At 49.8% G+C, this 17,230-nt stretch overlaps 1 protein-coding gene across 1 annotated transcript in view; it reads right to left on the bottom strand.

The window, feature by feature from the left end:
• Window positions 1-16,931, bottom strand: part of JUP (junction plakoglobin) — a 39,842-nt gene extending 22,911 nt beyond the window's left edge. The window contains exon 1 of the mRNA XM_029572981.1: window positions 16,800-16,931. The gene's annotated coding sequence lies outside the window, so the exon portion shown is untranslated. The remainder of the gene's footprint in view (window positions 1-16,799) is intronic.
• Between the last annotated feature and the right edge of the window lie 299 nt (window positions 16,932-17,230).

The following is a 17,230-nucleotide window of genomic DNA, read 5'->3' as shown; positions in this document are numbered from 1 at the left end:
ACTGTATCTAGCACTGGGTGGTCAGAATTAAAACTAGAGTGGTGGTTGAGACCCACACCATCACCACCACCACCACCACCAAGGACTATGGTGGCCACCCGACCTCTCCAAGTCAGAGCTAAAAAAAAACAAAACAAAAAACCAGCACTGGATCAGCAGGCCCAGCCTCCTCTGGTCATTTCCCCACTTGATTTCAGCACGAGGCAGAACCGGGTCGGCTCGACACCAATCCCGAGAAAGGCCTGGAAGAAGCAGAGCTATTGAGCCTGGTGATGAAATGAAGTGGGGAATCCTGCCCATTGCCTGCCTACACCAGTTAATGATCTACTCAACTTATACAAACTCTGAGCACGGTATCAAAGGTTCAAAACAGCCCTTCCAAAAAATGTTGTGTGCAAGACGTAATGCCGAGTCTCCTGCCTCCCCCGACCTAGTCTCTGATCCGAGTCCAGACAGCGTACTCTCTGAACACATCCTGCAGAGGCTAAGAGAGTCGCAGATAAATATACAGCCAGACTGTCTCAGGCCAGCCATTTCCTGTTCTTCCACCCGCACATCAGTTATTTATAAAAGACAAGCAGGGTCCATCTCCTGCTTCAGACGCTGTCGGTCAGGAGAGTTCAACATGAACAGAGCTGCAACTGTCCCCACCGGGCCAGGGAACGGATACTCCACGTCCATGGATCCGTTGGGGAGCGAGAAGAGTGTCTGCACAGGGGCACCTCCATGAGCATGGCAGGGAGGGCCTGGGGTGGCAAATACACTGAAACAGCTTGGAAACGAGAGACACCATCCTCCCCCCCCCCCCAAAAAAAAGAAAAGCTCAGCTACAGTCTTCTCAGCAGTGGCACTGGGAAAAGGGGTTATCAACTCCAACCAAATCGTTTACAGTGAAACCCATTAGAAGTGGAATCAGAACATGTCTGCGGGTGATCTGGCAGCTTTCCCCCTTAATGTCGTGCTCAGAGTCAGAAACATTGGCCGTTGACTCACAGAAGAGACAGGAGGCATTAACACTATCACAACGCATGGTTCGGCACCATCCACCCATCGTTTAGATAGGACAGCGTTGGTCAAGACATTACTTCAAGGGCCTCTTCTACTGAAAGACTAGAAGTGCCCTGGCACATGGCAGGGGCTTGGGAGCCAACATAAAAAGGCACCCGATATGGATGGTGGCCCAGCCAGCTCATCACCCCTGCCAGCTGCACTCAGCGAACATGCAACATATTCTGCGCAACGCACGCGCCGTGTCCTGCCTTACCGAATGGCTCTGGTCCATATCAGGACAAGCTGAGCCTGTCAGTGACTTTCTATAGGTCACTGGCAAGACCTCTTCAGGAGTGCTGTGGCCAGGTCAGAGGCTTTACCTCCAAAAGATGAAGGGCCTACACCAAAGGCTGCACAAGATGAGACTTAAAGCCCTAAACATGTATATTCTAGAGGAGAGGAGCAACAAGGGGGTATTATATAGAACATTCAAATACTGAAAAGGCATAAATATGCCCAAGAAACATTTTTCATAAGATAGAAGACTCTAGAACAAGAATGCCACAGTATGAGGCTCCAGGAGGAAGGGCTTCCATCACCTCTCTGGGAGTCAACATAAGAACATAACATGCCATGCTGGTTCAGACCAAGGGTCCATCAAGCCCAGCATCCTGTTTCCAACAGAGGCCAAACCAGGCCACAAGAACCTGGCAATTACCCAAACACCAAGAAGATCTCAAGCTACTGATGCAATTAATAGCAGTGGCTGTTCCCTAAGTAAACTTGATTAACAGCCGTTAATGGACTTCTCCTCCAAGAACTTATCCAAACCTTTTTTGAACCCAGCTACACTAACTGCACTAACCACATCCTCTGGCAACAAATTCTAGAGCTTTATTGTGCGTTGAGTGAAAAAGAATTTTCTCCGATTAGTCTTAAATGTGCTACTTGCTAATTTCATGGAATGCCCTCTAGACCTATTATTCGAAAGTGTAAATAACCAATTCACATCTACTCATTCAAGATCTCTCATGATTTTAAACACCTCTATCATATCCCCCCTCAGCCGTCTCTTCTCCAAGCTGAACAGCCCTAACCTCTTTAGCCTTTCCTCATAGGGGAGCTGTTCCATCCCCTTTATCATTTTGGTTGCCCTTCTCTGTACCTTCTCCATCACAACTACATCTTTATTGAACATTAACAGAATTCAGGAAAACTTGGTATAAGTGGCATTGCCCCTGGAATGACCCTGAGCACAGACAGGAGCCATCTTATACTCCTCCCCATTTCTGTGTATTACTGCACCACACTCATGGCCAGGGGGTTCTGACTTCCCTGCCTAACCCAAGGCCACAGATCAGGACTGAATCACTCTGTCCTGGAAAGGGAATTCGTATTGCACTCGGCACAGCCCGTGCCTCATACAAGTCCAGCACATGGCGCATGAGTTATTTACAAAGTCTGAAAATCTGGGAACCCCCTTCTCCATTTGCATCCCGTCTCTGTGTGGCTGTCTGCAGACCTCCTACGGTGATGTTTACTCTGCCATCCACCAGCCCAGGTGATGAATACCAGCAGTGCATCTCCGATCTACCTTCCAGAGACTTTGAATTCAACGTACAAGCTAAAATCTGCTCAGAGTGAAGACACAAGGTACAGAGGTAGAAAACCTTAAGGAAAAAACCTTTAATACAAGCAGTAGGGCTTAGCCATTGACAAAGTAAATTTACTGCCACAATGCACTTTACTGGAAAGGAAAAGAGGATCTCGGTAGCCCAATACTATACACGCCAAGGTGCACCATTTCCCCTGTGCCTGGCCCTTCAAAATACCACCCATTCTTTTGTTTCCTTCTCTGTGGTGGATGCAGGCACCTGCCTCCCTCTCATGCCCGCTGGAGCTCTATGAAAAGAACCTGAAGGTGGAAACGTGACAGAGTTGTGCTAAGTCTCTTTAGAATAAATACAGGGCAGCTTCAGGTATGAAGAGTCCCGAGCGAGCAAAAATACAAGGACTATAAGACAGGCCACATTCCCATCCCACAGCCCAGATGCCTCGATCACTTTTAACATTTAATTACTTTCTGCAAAAGGAAAGGACTCAGCTCTTGGACGGCAAGTTGACCCTTCCACCCCCCCCCCCCCAAAGGTGATGAGGGGGGAGGGGAACTACACTTGCGCTGAGGGAGAACTCAGAGTGGAAAAGCATAGTTTAGAGCTTTAAACAAGGAAATAAAACCCCAAACCTTGGATCAGCTGGGAGCTGCCCACCAGTTCCCAGCATGCATGGGAAGCCACTCGCCCTTCATTACACGTCTGGCTACTCCCATCTCCAGAAGTACAAGAGGTGCCGCGCAGCCAGCGCCACGCACTCACTTTACCTGGCACTACCGCAAGCTGGAGGACCTAACGGGCATGTGCTACCTTCCTCTGCTCGCCCAGAGCAGCCACTTATCCGTGCCCTGGTGATTAGACCAAGCTCATTTCCCCCACCTCCACTCCTTGGGACTTTGGGCAAGTGTCGCTTTACCACCCATTGCCTCAGGGACCCACCTAGAGAGCGGGGAAGGGATCTATTCTACCTGCACTCCAGCAATGCTGCAAGCTGCCCTGAGCATTATCTGAAAACCTGACCGGTTAAAGAGCAAAATTAGTAGTAAATTAATGGATTAAAGTGCCGGGAGCAGCCAGGGACTTTTGGGGTGTCGCCTGTGGAGGAAGGACCACATTTCACGACGGTGGTTTTGCTGAGGGTTGCAGCCTTCTTGCCTCTCACCCAGGGCAAACGAAAGCTGGAAGTACCATGCCCGAGTTTGAAAGCAGGCATTCAGTCTGCAGAGCTGGCGAGGGCACACTATTTTCTGCTGGAGGAGACTGACCCCCAGATCACCCGCTGGTGTGGGCTCTTGTGTTTTGGTTTACATATTTTTTTTTTTTGCTTGGGTTCAAAAAAAAAATATTTAAAAGCAGATGGGATGCCCAGGCATTGGTTTCTTAGCAAGTTCTGCTGAGGTACAGCATCACCCGCCCACCTTAATGAGGAAGAGGAACGTAAATGAGCTCTTTACCCTCATTGTGGGGGCTGAGGAGACCTGGCAGAGGAGACACTGTCACAGAGAAGGAGGAGGAGTGCATGTTTAGTAGAAAAAAAAAAGAAAGAGGCTTCTGAGAAGGCTCTGTTCTCTCCCCTATGGAGGGTGCAGGTCAGTTTTGTTTTCAAAAAGACAGTAGTAGCTCAAACCAGGTCAGAAAGGCAGCCTTCCCCATTTTAATACAGATAGTTTGCTGTGTGCAAAAATAAGTCTTTCCCCTGCAAAGACAGCAGAATCTAATAATATATGCTGTAACGTGCTCTGAGTGAACTGTGTATTCCAAAAGGCAGGAAATAAATCCAAGTAATAAATAAGTTAATTAGAAAACCTTGTCATCTGCTGCCAGAGGACTGACTTACACCCCTGGCAAGCCTGAGTGCTGAGCAGTGTTGTAAAACACTGGGGGAGAGCTGCTGTTCTGTGCCTCCAGAGCCACCCTGCACATCAGGGAACCGAAGAACAGAGCAGGTAAGCCAGCACGAGACATCGAAAAGGAGGGCACTTGCAAGGCAGGGTCCAGCATGGAGGGACCTCATCCCTGGCCAGCACCTGGAAAGCCAAGGAAGCCACCAATTAGTCCCAGCTGCCACAAACAGAGCTGGCCCCTCCCTGGTTTCTGGTCAGAAGGAAACCCCAGCAGCCCCCTCACGCTGCCGCCAGCGCTGGAGGCGACAGCCTGCAGGGCCGCCCCGAACCCTTCTGAACTTACACCCGTCAGAACCAGAAACCTTACTGCTCAGTTTCTCCTTTTGTGGGGGGAGAATTTTTTTTTAAATCAGAGTTACAGAAGTTAAGGAAATTAATCTAGGAGTTTCTTCCAGCAAACAAAACTCAAGAGGCAGACTTTTTTTCCTTGCAACACGAAGACCCTACAAGGAATCCAGAACTTCAGGATGTAAAAAATGTGAAAGAACCTCCCCCAGAAGATACGAAGAGGACAGCTGATAGAGGTTTATAAAGCAATAAGCTGTGAAGATTTCCTCCATGTCCTAAGACAAGAATTAGATGCCAGGTTTAAGCCAAGCAGAAGTTATCCCAAAGGGCTCCTCGTTAAGACAACTCGAGTATGGACGCCAGGTCCCTGGCTGGCTATTTAACAGGCCTGGATTTGGGGTCCTACTAAAGCAGGACCACGGGAATAAACTGAAAGGGTGGGATTCCACCTACACCCCGGTTCCTGTCCACTCCCTCCCCAGCCTCCTGCTTGCCCTGCGGGAAGAAGCAGGGATGCCAGGCCAGAGATAGGAGGCAGGGAGAAGAGGGAGGCAGCCAGGGTCCTAAGGATCTGAAACCTGGCTCACAGCCCATATTGCTCACCCCTGACCTGCTCCTTCTGCAGTAGAAAGGTCACTCCCTCACCCCCCAAAGAGCTGTTTAACATTTCTCTGCCATGGGCTAGGGCCCCACGCACCAGTCTCCCATGGACAACAGACTGGGGAGAGCCTTGGGGAAATCGAGCCCTGAAGGAGACCCCCTGACTGCTGCCGGCTCCGTGAATCCGGGATTCCTGGCTCCTATTAAAACGCTGGGAGCGCACCATCCCCCATGCATACGTGCACGTCTCAGTTTCACATCCGAAAGCCGCCAGATGCAGAGCGCGTTAGCACATCTTCGCCTCCAGGTTCAATTGAAAGAAGGAAAAAAATATATTTCAAAACTGTTTCAAAGAAAGAAAAAAAAAAAAAGTGTCTCTTCCAGAGCAAAGAGACCAGTAATGCCAGCCCATCACTTCCAAAGGACAAAAACAAGGCTATGAGAAATCCATGCAAGATTGGCTATCAGGACCCTGGAAGCCTCTTTTCAAGATCAACAAAGGGTATAATTTTGCCCACGAGACACGACCAGGAAATAGCAGCTTCCAGCTCTTGGCAAGATGAAGCGGGCCCAGTGATCAGGACCCCGCATCTGTTTCGTTCAAGACATCTGCGGGGGTGGAGAGGAGAAAGACTCAACCAGCTGAGGGAGGAGAGCAACATCGCCAGTGGGACCCACAGATGAAACGTGCACGGTAGATTCTGCTCTCTCCAGGGCATGGACCTGCTGAATACGCATCTCCCCACTTTCTATGCATCAGGCGTCAGGTACTCTCTTAACTGTATAAGAGTAGCTCCTTGCATCTCCTGCCGAAAAGAACTTCCTGGGGATCAGGCGCAGAATGAGATGCATGGATATTTAATTGTTCCTAGGCTTTGCGAGATATTTCCATACTTGGTCAGGTGCTTTACCTTCCAGGATTCAACTGTGGAGGTCCCACCCCACAATCTTTGCCACTGCCTGCAGAGGAATGGCTAAACGTACCCCCCCCCCCCGTGGTTTATGTCACGAGTGTTTCAGATAGCATCTCCCATGTGGGAAGACAGTCAGTCAAAGACACACTCTCCAGTGGGGGGAGGGGGGCCTTCCAGATGCCGCCACCACCACCCTCTCCAACTTCCCCTACGAAGGGGACGCAGGATCGTGGTGGAACTCGCACTAAGGCCTCCTCTCCCCAGCGGAGAGCAGGGTCGCACACATTTCTGAAATAGCAACCAGAAACAGATGCGACACGGAGGGAAAAAAAAAAACAAAAAACAAGCCAAAACAGCTGCACACTTCCTTTCCATCTTTTGTTTCCAAACTCCTCTTGTTGAATTAATTGAAAAAAATAAATTTCATAGATAGATTCCATTTACCAATCTTAAGACAGAACCCAAATATCTAACCAAACGCAGGCAGCAGGACTCGTCTGGATGCACTTTGTACTTTTGCAGTTTTACCTTAAAATTTAAAAAGTTCCCCATTCCCAGAAGAAATACCCAGAAGACACCCATCCACTGAAAATATGAAGTACAAAGGTTGCTGTCAGATAAACCTACAACTGCTGTCAAGAGATCCAGCAATGTCCCACCCAGGCATCATTTTTGGCTCAGATCTGCTACATTTGAAATAAGGACAGTTCTGCACACTGCAGGGTGAAAATGGATGAGGAAGCACTGGCTGTGTTTTTATTTTTTCCCCAGAGGCATTAAACAGCTTGAGAGAGGTCTACACCAAGTCAATCTTCTCAGTGGAGTTCCTCAAGGATCTGTACTAGGACCCATGCTTTTCAATATATTTATAAATGATCAGAAAGGAGTATGAGTGAGGTGATCAAATTTGCAGATGACAAAATTATTCAGAGTAGTTAAATCACAAGCAGATTGTGATAAATTGTAGAAGGACCTTAAGACTGGAAAATTGGGCATCCAAATGGCAGATGAAATTTAATGTGGATAAGTGCAAGGTGTTGCATATAGGGAAAAATAACCCTTGCTGTAGTTACACAATGTTAGGTTCCATATTAGGAAAGAGATCTAGGCGTCAGTGGATAATACTTTAAAAATCATCAGCACAATGTGCTGTGGCAGTCAAAAAAGCAAACAGAATGTTGGGAATTATTAGGAAGGGAATGGTGAATAAAACTGAAAATGTCATAATGCCTCTGTATCGCTCCATGGTGAGATTGCACCATGAGTACTGTGTACAGTTATGATCACTGCATCTCAAAAAAAGATATAATTGCGATGGAGAAGGTACAGAGAAGGGCAACCAAAATGATAAAGGGGATGGAACAGGTCCTCTATGAGAAAAAGACTAAAGAGGTTAGGGCTGGCCAGCTTGAGAAGACACAGCTGAGGGGGGATATGATAGAGGTCTTTAAAATCATGAGAGGTCTAGAACAGGTAGATGTGAATCTGTTATTTACTCTCAGATAATAGAAGTGCTGGGGGGCACTCCATGAAGTTAGCAAGTAGCACATTTAAAACAAATCAGAGAAAATTCTCACTCAACACACAATTAAGCTCTGGAATTTGTTGCCAGAGGATGTGGTTAGTGCAGTTAGTATAGCTGGGTTTAAAAAAAAAAAAAGGTGTGGATAAGTTCTTGGAGGAGAAGTCCATTAACTGCTATTAATCAAGTTGTCTTAGGAGAATGGCCACAGCTATTACTGGCATCAGTAGCCTGGGATCTTCTTAGTTTTTGGGTTCTTGCTCAAAATGCCCACACAAGAAGCGGCCAGCCCACACCCCCTGACCGGTGACCCTCTCTGCTCACTAGACATTTAAACTCAGCCCAAACCTGGCAGCAACAGTCCTTGGCTGGGGCCCACAAACCATGGCTCTCTCTGGGTGTCATCTCTGCACAATGGCCACCCCCTATACCGTGAACCCTGCCTCAACTGCATCACAAAACCCAACCTGGAAACGGGACCCTGGCCCTTCTGCATGGCACCAGGCTGGACGGAAGAAACAATTTTTAAGCACCAGCTTCCAGGCAGATTTTTTTTTTTAAGATACTTTAAAGAATGAGGCGAGGACAGCTACTTGTTGACGGATCTACAAATTCATTTTGTACATACTCTGTTCTGTTTTGTTACATGTTTTTTACATTCTGTATGTAAAGTTAAAACTCGCAGTGAACTGTGGAGAATTATTTTTCTTTTTTCCATATTGGCTGGGGAAGAAAGTGCTGAAACCTGCCCAGTTCCTAATGATAAAGAACAAAATCCCAGTAATTAAAAAAAAAAATGGAGCAGTAACAGTGCTGCTGTGAGGTGAGCAAGCTTCCCTTGCTGGGTCATGCAGGCCACAGAGCTGCATTCAGAGCACTATTGTGGCTTCTTGCAGGATGGGTCGATATCCTCCTCATCCTCCCTCCCCCTCCTAAATCCATCCTTTCAGGGCAGACAATTTGTGAGCGCCAGTCCACAGCCCTGGCTGCAGACTCCAGGCACAAAAAAAAAAAAAGTTACTGGTATCCAAAAATCTATGCTCAGGACCCACCATATCCCTTGCGGCAGTGGCGACGGCAGCCACCCCCGTTAGAGTAACAGGTGGCACTTGATTTTCCCAAACCTCTACATTTAAGCAAGACTTAGGAGATGCAGCTTACAAAGCAGGATCCAGGGAGCCACTCAATCCTCAGAGAAGGCTCTTTAAACGATGCAAGGAAAAACCGAGTGAAGGAGCCATCAATTTTAGAAGTCGTCGCAGGCCTCCATAACAGTAAAACCCCTGTGAAATCTTCCTGATGCCAAAGCAGCTCCTCCAGCCAGAGACATCAAGTTCACATTCAACTCTCTACCATGCCCCTTCCTGGACCCCAGCCTCTGCCAGCGGATTTTATATGTACGAAGGGGCAGGAGGTTGCCTAAAGAGATCCAAACAAGCCGCCAGCAGCCTGCCGGGAAACTGTCAGGCATCCTTTAGAGACAGAAGAGCGCAAAGCTGGAGTCCTGCCAGCAAATGGCTTCATTGCCTGTTTGTAAATAATGTGGGATATTTTTAAATGAAGATGAAAGGAATTTAAATTAAAAACATCCTTTGCAAGCTCAACCAGGACAAACAAACAATCCTCGGAGAGCCCCGAGTCCTGAACAACTTCGGCAAAGCTGCTGCAACAAACCTAGAGACAAGAAGCAACCGTCTGGTGGCCCCGCGCTGGTGTGACTGTCCCCGCCCCCCCCCCCCCCCTTGTGACTTCAGCCAGGAAAACTGCTGCCAGCTCTGCAGCGAGCTCGGGCCCTGGTGCGAGACTGCCCCCTCCCTGGGATGTCATGGGGGGAGGGTGCCCCTTGGGCTATGGGAGAGAGGATGCCAGATTATTCAGGGGTGCTGGGTTATGGCTCGGCTTTCTTAGTGAATAGATTTGGTTTAAGTTGTTTTCAGTTTGATCCATTTAATCCATTTTAAATTAGTTGTACTGATGTATTGACAGGTTTATTGTATTTGTTTTTTCTCTGTAAACCACTTTGGGCTGTTCTTTTCTACAAGACAGATGGTCTAAAAATGTACATTAACTTAAAAAAAATAAATTGTAAAATTGATGAAACAGAGGCCATACAGAAATTTAACAGAAAGCTTAGGGGGTAACCTGCACAGAGAGGCAGTTACTGCCCAAAACAAGCCACACTTGCTGTGCTGGGCAGTCCTGGATGAACCATTTTGCTCATTATCTGCTGTTATGGTGTTTTGGGTGGGGGGGGGGGGGGGTGTAACATTGCTGCCTATATTGATCAGGAGGCACGGCTGCTACCAGTTAAGTCACCCACAAGATGATCACAAGTGAAATCACAGCCCCCGACTCAGCCTTCCCCCCCCCCCCCCTTTGATTTGATTGAGAAAATGGGGGGGGGCATCCTTCAAAGGGGGCTGGCACCTTGTGACGGACCTGCAAAATGTTGCCGTCCGTGAGCTTTGAAGACTGCAGAGGCTTCCTGACATCAGCGGTTCTGCTGTTCACAGCACGGAGAGGGTCACAGGCTGCTGCCTGGAGATTCGGGGGCTACAAGGGTCAGCGTTATGTCACGGGCCATGGAGAACATGAACGCTGCCTCTTCCAGCGAACGTGGAGTCGTTATAAATTGCCTCTGCGGATTACAAATTTGGCCTTTCCCTAGCGAGAGCGAGGTTGCTCCAAGTTAGGTCTCTGGACCGTTGATGTATGAGTTTGACTGGTTTCTTTGGGTTGACCTTTTGCTCCAGGAAGTCAGTCTATAAAATGTAACAAGGACGTTCCCCCGTCTGAAGATGGACGCGTTTTAAGACAGGGGTTCTCAACCCAATCCTTGGGACCCACCGAATCAGTCACAGTTTTAGGACATTCACCATTGCTTCCCCACCACCACCACCAAAACTGCCACCAGCTTAAGAAAACAAAATCCCCAGCCTCCCTTACAAACCCGGATAGGATATTTCCTGCTGCGCAGTCCCCCCGGCCAAGGAATAAACCTCCCCATCCCACCCATCCTTTCTTCTCTGCTTGGCCAAGGTGAAGCATTTTATCACATCACTCCCCCCCCTCACTCCAAACCAAAGTGAAGACCTCAAATTTAAACCTAAAGCTGACATTTAATTCCTATTAGCTTCTTCAGGGCATAAATGCAAGATAAGACCTGCAGGGATGGATGGGTCTCCTCCTTTAGAAGGAAAGCGAGATGAGAAAAACTTGGCCCAAACCTGCCAGTGTACAGCCAAAAAAAAAAAAAAGTTAAAGTTCACCCACAGCCAGACTTGGCAAAAAAATGGATCCAAATCTTGGCCTCCTGGGCAACGGGAAACTCTAGGGAACTTCAGATTAACTCAGCTGCAAGGACATCAGTGACCATGGGAAGAGGAGACCTCTCCTCCCCCAGTCATTTCACAGCAGCAGCACTGAGGTCTCCGGCCACAGGCACCCGTGACCTGCATCTGGCAGAGAAGTGGCAGCTCCCACAGGGGTGATGCTTGGCCTCTTCTGCCCATCTCTAGGAAGGCCTTCGGCAGGGGTGAACCAGGTTACCAGAAGGGATTGGTTCAGCCACGAGTCTGCTGTGCCGGCCCCTTACGAGCCCCAGCCGGGCACCAAAGAGAAACAGTTGTGTCCTGGCACCTTGGGGGAAGGTGGCCTCTGTCCTGTCATGGGTTTTGGATCCGACACAGAGGTGGGTGGCGGTGGGGGAATAAGGCCATTCTGCCAGGTACACGGCATAGGACTGCAAGTTTCTCTCAGACCAGCATCCTGACAACTGGGGCAAAAGCCAGGCCTCTGGCTTACAGGAGTGCACATTAAAGAGCAGTGTAATGCACACAATGGCAAACATTCAGTGTTCTGTGCTGCAGGGATGGCAGTACAGGTACTGCAGGCATGTTGCTTTCCAAGGAGGGAAAAACTGGCTGCAGCTTCCCCCTTTCTATCCAGGATAACCCCCTGCAGGATCTCAGTCTGCCATGTCTCGCTTTTCCCCCAGTATTGCTACAGGGGCTTCCATATTCCACCCTTCCCCCCCCCCCCCTGGGAAGTCACAAGCCATGCCAGGGGCAGCCTGAGCTACAGTAACACCTGGATCTAAATTTTGCCCCTGGAGTTTCTGATGTTACCAATTGTCACAAACCATCAGAGCATCCTCTGAAAGCCCCTGGGCAATCTAGGCTACTGCTGCCCTTGAAAGCATGTATAAACAGGCCCAGAGGTTACATTTGAATAAACACACACGTCTCTGCCAATATATGGTGAATAAAACATAACACACTAAAGTCACACCAGTAAAGCCTCGACAAGCTGCACAAACTCCAAACATTATTATTACACAGGCATCCTGGCAGCTTCCCTGTTCATCTCCTGAACACTGAATCGAATCCGTAATCTCCTGGGAGGTTACAGTGTCTTAATAGCCAGCAAAAAATGTATGGGACTTTTGTTCTGCAGCCGATTAACAAGGAAGTTAGAGAGAGGGAGGAGCCAGGCTGCAATCTTCAGGCAGAAAATGAAGATAGGGATTCTGTCAGCAGCCCTGGCCTTTGAATACTCACCTAACACTAACCCACGCCCTGCCCTGCGCTACCTCCCCCAGGTGAGGCAGCCTCCTCCTTATAACCACCTTCGCATGGTACTTTAAAAGTGAAATAAGATCTAAAGTTTTGTGGTTTGGATCTGCAACATGAGAGCCAATAAAGCAAGCATCACCCCCCCCCCCCCATTAACTTTATTCTATGACAGAGACCAAACTCTGCAGGGGGTAACTCAGGTAACCCCAGCCTACAGCAGGAGCAGGAGATACCCAGAATTATAGCACAATGCATGTAAACTTCCTGTTCCCGGCCACTGTGCAAGCTGAGGCGATCTTTAGTCCTGTATCTGAATCACTACCTCACAGCATCTGGAGAAAGCGCTCTACTATAGCCCTTCAGGGGGCACAGGCATGCCAATGCCCATTACACACACTGGGGGGGCAGCAGTGTTTAATCTGACGACAGACACCTAAGAACATAAGAAAATGCCATACTGGGTCAGACCAAGGGTCCATCAAACCCTGCATCCTGTTTCCAACAGTGGCCAATCCAGGCCACAAGAACCTGGCAGGATCCCAAAAACTAAGTCTATTCCATGTAACCATTGCTAATGGCAGTGACTATTCTCTAAGTGACCTTAATAGCAGGTAATGGACTTCTCCTCCAAGAACTTATCCAATCCTTTTTTAAACACAGCTACACTAACCACATCCTCTGACAACAAATTCCAGAGTTTAATGGTGCGTCGAGTGATAAAGAACTTTCTCTGATTAGTTTTAAATGTGCCCCATGCTAACTTCATGGAGTGCCCCCTAGTCTATTATCTGAAAGAGTAAATAACCGAGTCACATCTACCCATTCTAGACCTCTCATGATTTTAAACACCTCTGTCATATCTCCCCTGAGCCCTCACCTAACATGCCATGATCTCTGCAGACTGTCACCATTTCTGTTTCTCGCTGGGTCACACCAGGCCCAAGACTTCTATGGCAGCAATGTTTACATACCCCGTGTGCAGGGGGGGGAGGGGGATTAAGAGTAGGCCCCCAACCCACTCTTCTCTAATTCTCAACATAAGCCGGATAGAAGATGTGAAGGAGCAGGGAAGGGTGTGGAGGGGCTCATGCCAGGACGGGGGGGGGGGGGGGGGGGGGGGGGGGGCGGCTTTTCAGAGGAGCTTCAAGGCCAAGTTTGGAGGGAAGCGGAGGAGGGCAGGAAGGGGAGGCGAGGAGAGGTGCCAGAGGTCTAGGAGAGCAGACAGGAATAACCCAACCCGGCCTACAGTTACTTGCTTCATCCACCACACAACTGATTTGTTTGAGGGAAGGGGGGGAGGCTTGGTTATAAAGGAAATCTGCATTAAAACATCAACAGAAAGGGAAAGCAGGTGGCTTAATTCTGTAGATTTTCAAAAAGGTTGTGTGGGGAGGGAGGGGAAGAAACGCCAGGTTTTAATGAAACCCCTGCCGGAATTCACATGCTGTGCACTGCTGACACTAACAGGCCTGCCAGGAAGAAAGCTCGAGCCTGGGGTCACTGGAGAGAAGTAAAATCTGAGAGACTGAGATCAGACTCAACAATCCCCTGGTCTACAAGTAAGGCTCCCTCCAGTCAAAGTATACACAAAATTAACCCCCTTGGACACATTATACACCCCCCCCCCCCCCCACGTAAGGCAGGGGAGCAGTCTCAGCTTTCAAGTCCTGCCACAGTTACAGAAACCTAAGGTTTGACATCAGATAAAGGCCTGCAAGGCCCAGCCAGTCCCTGCCCAAGTGTACTTCCTGGTTCAGCTAGGGATCCTCTGTGCCTATCCTGGCTTTCACCCCCCATCAGCTAAGACTCCTGTCACCCCCTCCTAACACATACATTCACACACCCCCCCATCCCAACACCGCATAGGCTCCTCCTCCTCCTTTCCCACCCCTACCTCACATTCCAGCCCCTTTTGTGAATACGTTCCCTGATGTCCCTCCCAACGTGCCTCCTCCTAGGACTTCCTTTCCACTGTTCATGTGGAAATAATTCATATCCTGAAGAAGGGTTTTAAACCTGGGACACTGAAGCTGTACCAGGGAAAGCCAGCCTGAAGTACAGTCTCACTGCTGGGACGTTAGTCCTGCTGTCCAGGAAAGTAACGATGGCCAGATCATAAACAGAATGCTAAGCTTTCATTCTGCGAGGCTCCTTAAGCTCCATAATTTCAGACACCAACTGACGTACATTCATAAACCGTCTCACTCAGCAATTTTTCTGATTTGGTAATCAAGTGCAACGCAGGCAGCCTGGCTCCATGCTAAAAATGCCACAATTATCCAGACGGCTAATCAAGCATGAAACCTCCTGAGAGCCAGAGCCCCCAGCACCTGGTATTAAAAAGTCACTAAATTATTACATTTTCTTCTTCTTTAGGTCACCCACCCTGCCCAAGCCTCTTCCTGGAGGTTACACCAGACAACGGGGGTCACACTTCTGCCACCTTACAGACAGAGAATGCCTGAAATCCCATGAGCCACATGTGCTGGGCAGGAGCTGAGAAGTAGGGTTTACTGGCAGTGCTGACTGCCAGCCAGTGCTTTCAGTTACATGACAAAAGAAAAAAACAAAAGTTGGTTAATTACTATTGTAAGAAGTTTCAGGGCTTCTGATTCAGTAAATAGCTGCTGATGGTGATTACAGGGCTGTCAGTTTTTCTTCTGGCAAAAGCCATCCACACACAGATGTGCTGGTCCCCTGCCACTAAACTTGACTCATTCACAGCCAGTGACTTGGAGGTGAGCAATTAGTGTTAGAGGATTGGGGGGGGGGGGGGGGGGGGAAGAGGTTGTAATCTTTTCACATAACCAAATGCCCTTCTCTGTAAAATAGAACTAGGATGGGCCCTGGACATGAAAGGCTGCAGCACTTTCTAAACAGTTCCAAAGATGAGTTAAGCTGGCTCTCTCGCTCTCTTCTGGTTCTGATCTTTCTTTCCCTCCCCAGGAGATCGTGCTCTTTGCAAGCTGTCTGTTTAGATTAGCAGTGCTGAGAATGAATAAAGTCAATCAAGGGTGCTGTTATAATCAGATCCCCGCACATGCAGGCCTAAAGCATGAAACCAGCACAGACAGCGGAAGAGCTGACTCAGGGAAGAGGGGGTGTGGGAGGTTAAAAAAACAAAAAAAACCACACACCATAGGGTGTGGCCATAATAAGAGACGCATCTCTTATTCCTATCATGTAAGCAGATATTACAGTGGCTCAAAAGCCAATACCTGGGAATGAGGCAAAAGGGAAGCGGAGAGGTCCAGATAGAGCAAATCCTGCAGTTTTAGATGCAGGCACGGTGCCAGTGACATTTATCAGAATACTGTACAAACTACCCCCAGCTCCCCCCACAAAAAAAAGCGTAAAATGCTGTTGAGCCCTAACCTACAGGGCTTTGGCAGGAGCTGAATAAAGCGGCCTTGGAAAGAGTGGAGGCTGGAGAGGGGCAGAAATGTTTTCCAGAAGACCTTGGCAAACAGCACCTCAGGATACAAACAGGGCTGCACAAGCATTAGGATTGGAGCACAACAAACATTTAAATTCAGAGCCGCTACCTGATGAAATATTCGAGATACTAATTAAGGGGAACGAAGAAGCAGCGATCTGGCAGCAAACCGCACGGGCCATGCAAGATGAACGTCTCACTTTCAAACAGGACAAGTTCCCAAATCAGTGCAGGTAGTGAGCAAAGGCTGCTACAGGGCGACTAAGTGCTGAGCAGACGGTGCCCTGCCCTCCCCCACGCCAGCTACACCCAAGTGACGGGGCTGTGCCCCAAGCTCTTGGGAAGACCTATCACCCTGCCCAAAGCCTTTCATGCGCCAAGACTGGCTTGGCACGGGGGGGCTCTCCCTCCCACCCTGCTCAAACTAGACCGGGTCCCCAGTCCCCCCCCCATCAGGGAGAGCTCTTTGCTTCCTCTCCCCTCCCCACGAGAGAGGAATTCTGCAGCCTGGGTGGGGGAGGAAGTGTCCCAGGAATGCCACTTTGTTTGCACATTTTGACCCTTCTCTTATCGGTTCCTGCCCACGATCTTACATCCTGCACGACGGCGCTGAAAGGGACATGAACCAACCGGCAGAGCCAAAGTTCCCTGGAGCCCGAAGGAGAGAGGGGGAGGAGGCAGGCAGAGGCAAAGTAGGGAGCCGGGGCTAGGGGGGGGGGGGCACCTGCACCATGCACCGAGTCAGAGCAATGCAATCCAGAGCCTGGAGGGGCACCGACCTGCCAAAAAATCCGCCTCAGCCAGGCGGGGGGCAAACTCCAACCTGGGCGTAAACTTTAGGCTCAGGACCTAGGAGTGGAGGGGGTGAGGGCGATGCCCGGACAGCAGCAGCAGCCGGCGGGGGGGATCCTCCGCGAGCTGGGCTGGGGCCGGCGATCTCCGGGACGTCGTCACTCACCTGCGCGGAGGGAGGGGGGGACGCACGCTGGGCTCGCTCTATCCGTCCGTGCGGGGAGGCTCCGAGGCTCTGACCGCTCCGAAGCGAACAAAAGGGAACAGCTGACAGCGCCGCGCCGCGCCTCCTCCAACGGGCACCGCCCACAGCGCCCTCCCGCTCTCCCATTGGCCGCCCCGCCCTTTCAATCAGGGCGGGCCTCGGCCTGTTTACCGCCTCGCCATTGGCCGGAGGGCAGTCGGCGCTTACCCGGCGCTCGGGAGCCCGGCCCCCCTTCGCCGAGGCAGAGACCGGGGGCGGAAGGCCATTGGACGCTTGGGCTGCCGCTTAGCGGAAAGGAGCCAATGGTAGGCGGAGGAGGCGGGGCTGCCACACCTGGGTGACGCAATGGCTGCACAGGTGAGTCACTGCTCCAGAGCAGACACCGCCTCGCA

The sequence above is a fragment of the Rhinatrema bivittatum genome, chromosome 12 (genome assembly GCF_901001135.1).
Source record: "Rhinatrema bivittatum chromosome 12, aRhiBiv1.1, whole genome shotgun sequence".
NCBI classification, from domain to species: Eukaryota; Metazoa; Chordata; class Amphibia; order Gymnophiona; family Rhinatrematidae; genus Rhinatrema; species Rhinatrema bivittatum.
Note: the sequence above shows the minus strand (reverse complement) of the source record. Positions and strands in the feature narration are given on the sequence as shown.